The sequence below is a fragment of the Podarcis raffonei genome, chromosome 14 (assembly GCF_027172205.1).
Source record: "Podarcis raffonei isolate rPodRaf1 chromosome 14, rPodRaf1.pri, whole genome shotgun sequence".
Lineage (NCBI taxonomy): Eukaryota > Metazoa > Chordata > Lepidosauria > Squamata > Lacertidae > Podarcis > Podarcis raffonei.
The window spans coordinates 37,329,619-37,335,683 of NC_070615.1; positions in this window are offsets into that span (position 1 = coordinate 37,329,619).

Consider the following 6,065-nt stretch of genomic DNA (forward strand, 5'->3'; position numbering starts at 1 on the left):
AGTTTTACTCCCCAAGGGCTCTTAATATTCCATTTTTCTCTTGAAGACTAGAAACTTTTTCAGGAGGCTCTCTAACCTCACTCCCAGTTCATTCTCTTTCCCCTTGTTAACTTCTCTGCATATTTTTCTCCTTCCCTTTTAAATATTCACTTGCTTTATCTTCTGAATTCTACAACAAGAAAGCATTTTACAGTACTCTTTCCTGTGACAGTAGAAAGGTAATGCTTTTACTTTGTCCAGCAAATGAGGTGAGAAAGCTGCTATTCCACTTTTGTAAAGTTAATTCCCACATGGCAGTTCAAGTTGTTCAGCTCCTTCATGAAAGCCTATATAAATTGCATTCTTTAGGATATGCTATTTACTTGTGGGTAATGGGAAGCCTTTAATCAATACTAGTGTGAAATTAAGCAGATTTTTTTAAAAAAACCTAGCTGGAACTCTGCTTTGCAAACATGCCCTGTTCTCTGGTGATAACCCCTCACCCTTTACTGTCTTTATCAAGCATTAGATGGGAAGGTGACTTTGGGAGCCTGCCCACAGTGGTGAGGTGGTCTCACCAGAATGACTTGCCCTGGCAAAGGGACCTAAAAGTCACTGCCAATCTCCAATGGTTCCTGCATTTCTGGGACTGGAATCGGGACCCATCTTCTGAAACTGTTCCTGAATCATTCTATCTTCAAGGGCAGTCAAGCAGTCTGCTAGTATATCTCCAAGCTCTGCATATTTGCAGAACTGGAGAGGCTGTCCTAGGTTTAAAGACTTAATTTGTGTTATATTTGTGTTCATCTCTTGAATGGCTGAGCTCATCACCTGAACAGGAAACTGTCCACAACTTCAGTTTTCGTAGGAGAATATCAGAATCATGTATACTTTCATGGGATTATCATTGCATTGTCCTTCCCTGACATCACGGTCGTTTTTTTGGAAATAATCCCTCTTTATAGGATTCTGCCATGGTTACTTAGGAGCACACATTTGTAATACTTCAGGGCAAAAGCATTCTTGCCATCCCCTGTTACTGATTATCAGACTAGTGGTCCAGCAGTTTTGAAAGCCCCATACAGAGCTCTTTGTGTGCTGGGGCTTGCTTATTCTCTTCTAAAAGCAGACAGAATGCTTTGTAAAATGCAATGATGCATTCATGTGAGTGTGTGAAGGCTTTTCATTATAGAAGAAAATTTGGACTCTTTGTGTATGGTGATTTCTGATTATGCATTTAGCAACATGACCTAGATACCGCTGTGCCAAAACATGTTTATTCTACCTGTCTACATTTTTTTTGCAGGAGCATTTCAGGCAGAGCCCATTTTCTGATCCGTCCTTGAAATGTTATCAGTTCTATCATCCACAAAAGGCCTTTGTTCATATGAGACATTGCCTGTGGACATTTACGTTAATTCGTTATAGGTCTGCAGGTGTGGGTGGATTGGTTTTTTAATGAAATCATTCTTGATTCTGTTTCTGATGTAGGGAGCCATTGGCCCTCCAGGTGTTGCTGAACTGCAATTCCCATCACCCCTATCCATTGGCCATACTTGTTGGGACTGATGGGGGTATAGTTCAGAAACATCTGTTCTTTTTTATTTTAGTCTCTTATGCCCCACCATTTCCATTCCTCCTATTTCTGAAAGGATGGATTTGTAGCAAGCTTATGAATCCCTCCATGTGCCCAGATTATTTACCAGCCTTACAGCTTAATGGGATCTGCAAATTTGTCCCTTGTGTGCTGACAGATTTACCTTCTGCCACCAGCTTCCTCCGTTTGAGAAAAGATAGAATGTTGTGTCATAGCTATTTTTATCAATGATGAGGCCTGCAGATTTTAATATCCTTTGTTGCCTGAAACAGAACCAGAGCATCAGAAAAGTAGACAGAACAAGGAGCCAATTGTCCAACTCTAAACAGTTATGTAGTAAAGTTTCTATATCAACTCCTCTTTCTCCCAAAGTATTTTTCCCATGCAAATTCAGTTTTCAAATTCTTGCTTATTACCTTTCCAGTTTCTAAAGATAGGAGTCCATAGAGATTATAAACACTGGCCATTTGGCCTTTTATCTTGCATTTAAATTACATGAACAATTAAGATTGTGCACTTGAAATAAAAAACCAATAATGTTTAACTTCCAGTCAGTAACTGCTGCTATTCAATGAAGCATTAGTAATGTGTCCATTTTAGAGCTTTCTGGTGTTGAGTTACCAAAGCATCCATACATTTGAGACACAACATTGATTCTAGGGCTGCCACTGACTTTTTGAATGCAGGAGTTGGTTTTGAATTGTACTGTTTCAGCCCCTTTGAACAAATTATGAACTTTTACTTAGTTTGTCTCAAAATACATTTCAGCAAGTTTCAAACAATCTGCAGACCCAACTACTTTGAAGGTGAATTGCCCTCTTGCCTTACCTTCACATTTGCCTGAGGCATTGAGAGAAGGTTGTCCTGTGGATATAGCTGGTTTCCATTCATGAGTGAGGTTCCTGAAAAACTATATGCCGCAGTTTTTTTCTGCTATCACATGGTTTGTTAACAGGTGTATTATAAATTGGTCTACTTCCTAGTATATATGCAGTGAAGAAAAATATGTCTTGTAGACCAGGGATAGGGAATCCCTGGCCTTCCAGATGTTGCTGGACGCCATCTGACATCATCCCTGACCATTCATTGGCCATGCTACCTGGGCTGGTGTGAGTTGGAATTTAATAACATCTGGAGGACCACAGCTTCCCCATCACTATTGTAGATCCACAGAATAGGGCACTGGGAATCAGATACTAATATTCCTAGCCTGAAATTTTTTAAAAGAAGAATACAACCTAATTTATTGGCCAGATTCTGAGTGCCTATATTGCTTCTGCATTGCATAGGCCAGTTAACTCCTCTGAATATTTTTCTGTAATCACTAGCATAGAACTTAACAGTAACTTCATTCCACAAAGCCCATTGAAATTAACAAAAATTTTGGAGGAGCAAATTCCCTATGAATTGTGTCCAAACAACACGGTGGTTGTTTTTTTTAAAGCAAAGTTGTTTGAAGTTGGCATTACACAACCTTTTTCATTATCTCTCTCATATCTTTAATGCTTTCCAGCCAGCAACTTAGGTCAAATCATATCAGCCAAGATGTCTTGTCCACTGACTTTTTGACTTGACAGTTGGATTTTAGTATTTCATTTTGGGTTTACTTTTTTAATCACATGCACGCATATGCACACACACAAAGAAGTTGGATACATTTGTAAGGAAAATACTGCACTTTTGAGTTATCGAGCCCTTTTAAAAACTCAATTCTCCAGACTCCCCAGTGATCTGTAAATGCTAAACAAGTGAAAACGTTTGCAAGCACTACAGCAGTAAGTTATCATTAGTTGCCAAAATGTGATAACTGGCTTTAGAGCTTGTGGGTTTGACAGCAGACTTTGTTGCTGTATATTTTAATAATAGTTAAGCCATATCATCTAAAGGTTTTCTGTCTTGTTTTGAGATGTGAATTTGTTTTATAGATAATAAATATACATATATAGTGTATGTATAAAGCAAGAATGCCTGTCCTTAACTGATTATTTTTTTGTACCATATTGTAAATTATATTATTTATTCTTTACCAATTTTTGGAAAAGGAAAAGGTGTTTGGGTTATTTAATATAATATACAAAAGCTGTTAACTTCTTCTGTTTTCCATTTTCAATTCAACTTGTAAAGTTGTTTTTATGATTGTGCATAAATACATACTAATCCTTGGTCTAAGTCATGTGTTTGCTGTCATTTTTACCCTAAGCACTGATAGATTTTCTTCTGACTGGGAATATGACTTGAACCGCTACCTCAGTGGAACAGGGGAAAAATAAGTCCTCTAAATGTTATGTACTTAGATCTGTGTAATGGAGAACACCCATCCTTAGATTACAGGCCCTTCAAGTTACCCTACCTATTTTTATGTTTGGAGCTGAGCTTCAATACTTACCTAGCCAAAATGGCACCACCCATGCACGGTATATTCGGAGGGTTCCCAAGGTTTGCAGAAGAACAATAAGTCTTTTGGAGGAGAAAAATTCTTGGGGGCTCCCCAAAAACAGCCTGATGAGGACCAAGAATGCACAGTGCCCACAGAATGCTGATTGAAGAGAAACCAATAAATGAGGGGAAATGAATAGTAGGAAATGAAATAAATAGAAAGGACTGTAAACTTTTCCAATATGCAGTTACAGCGGCGATAATATTAATGGCCCAAAGATGGAAACAGGAGGAAGTACCGACCCTGGAAGAAGGGAGAACGAAAATGATGGACTATGCAGAACTGGACAAATTAACTGGGAAGATTAGATATCAACAAGACCATAAGTTCATCGAGGACTGGGGAAAATTTGTAGAGTATCTGAAAAATATATGTGATGAACAAACAACGTTCGTGGGATTTCAAGAAGCTCTGTGAAAGGTTGAGGAGTATTGTAAAAAAGAAAAAAAAGATTGGGAAGGTATATAAAAAGGCAGTATTTAGGAAATGCGTAACTAAAATTTGACTACGGATGATTGGTAGATAAGCTGAAGGAAGTCCATAATATATAATTTGTGATAAACCTTTGGTATGGTATCATTTGTATTGAAAACTAATAAAAACTTTTATTAAAAAAATAAAAAATAAATAAATGAGGGGAAATAGAGCATCCTGTACAACGGGCCATGGCTCGCTGAAGGGAATCCTGAACAGGAGTTTCACTGAACACCATTTTGTTACAATTCAGTTTTAAATTTTCTGGCACTCAAGGCTGGATTATTGACAACAGCAAGAAATATCTGCAGCTTGAGGAAAAAGGGTGATGGGGGAGCATATTGTATAGTGTACGGTAATCTGTGTTGCACATCCAAACTGTTAGCAGTGCACTATCATCTACACTTGCAATCAAAATTATTCAACCCCCATTGCAAATCAGGTTTATTATCAAAATTTACAGTCTTTCAGCTGTTTGCAATGAGCAAATCATACAAAAGCAATTTAAATAGCTCAACATAATTGATGCTTTAAGTGGTTTCCCCAAATTCAGCTGAAATTGCAACACAGACTTCTCCAGTCTCACTATTATTCAACCCCCTGAACAGAATCCCACCCAAAAGCACAAATACAGCAGGTGTTGTCTCAAGCACACCTGATGCAACTAGATCAAGGGCTTCACTGTTTGTATCCGTTGTGTTGAGCTATTTCAATTGCTTTTGTTTGATTTGCTCATTGCAAACAGCTGAAAGTGTGTAGATTTTGATAATAAACCTGTTTTGCAATGGGGGTTGAATAATTTTGATTGCAACTACCTTCCCTCAAAACCCCACGGTTGCATCTAAAGGCTTTACAAAGGACTGACAAAGGGCATAAATACTATGGCTAACTGGTCCTATGGATAGTTTGATTTGCAGTATATAACTAAGTTAGGTCCATTAATTTCAGTAGGTCTGCTCTGAATTAAACTTAGTTGAATACCTCCTTATACATGGGGTGGTTTCTTGCAAGCCGCTTGAGTTTCATACAAAGAAAAGCAATGTATATGTTTTAAAATACACAAATAAATGAATCCTAATAAGTGAACCTCTTAAGAGTAACTTAGCCTGTAGCCTTTTCAATTACTCTCCTGCCCCAACAGAGCGAATGCTGAGAAGCTAACCAGGGCTCTTCAAATCTTAAAGGCCATTGCCATTCACTGCCTTCTTCCAGACCAACGAGCGCTGGAGATATATGGAATGGCAGTCTTCTTTGGTGATCACTCGTAGCCGAGTAAGATTGTCTTCCATAACCGCAGTTTTAACAATGAGTCCGTAAGTGACTGTGAAGGCCAATTCTGGACCCACACATCCTTCCACAGTGGGGACATTTGTTTCCGGGCTGGAGTTGATCACGGTGTGGATTTGCCAAGCGTGCCTTCCTGTTAGCACGTTTCTCCCTTGCATCCTGAGTTCAAGTGTCTTCAAAACCCATGACACCTTTGGTAAAGGCTGTTCTCCAACTGGAGCGCCAGTGTTTCCCAGTTGTCAGTGTTTATACTACATTTTTAAAGATTTGCCTTGAGACAGTCTTTACGCC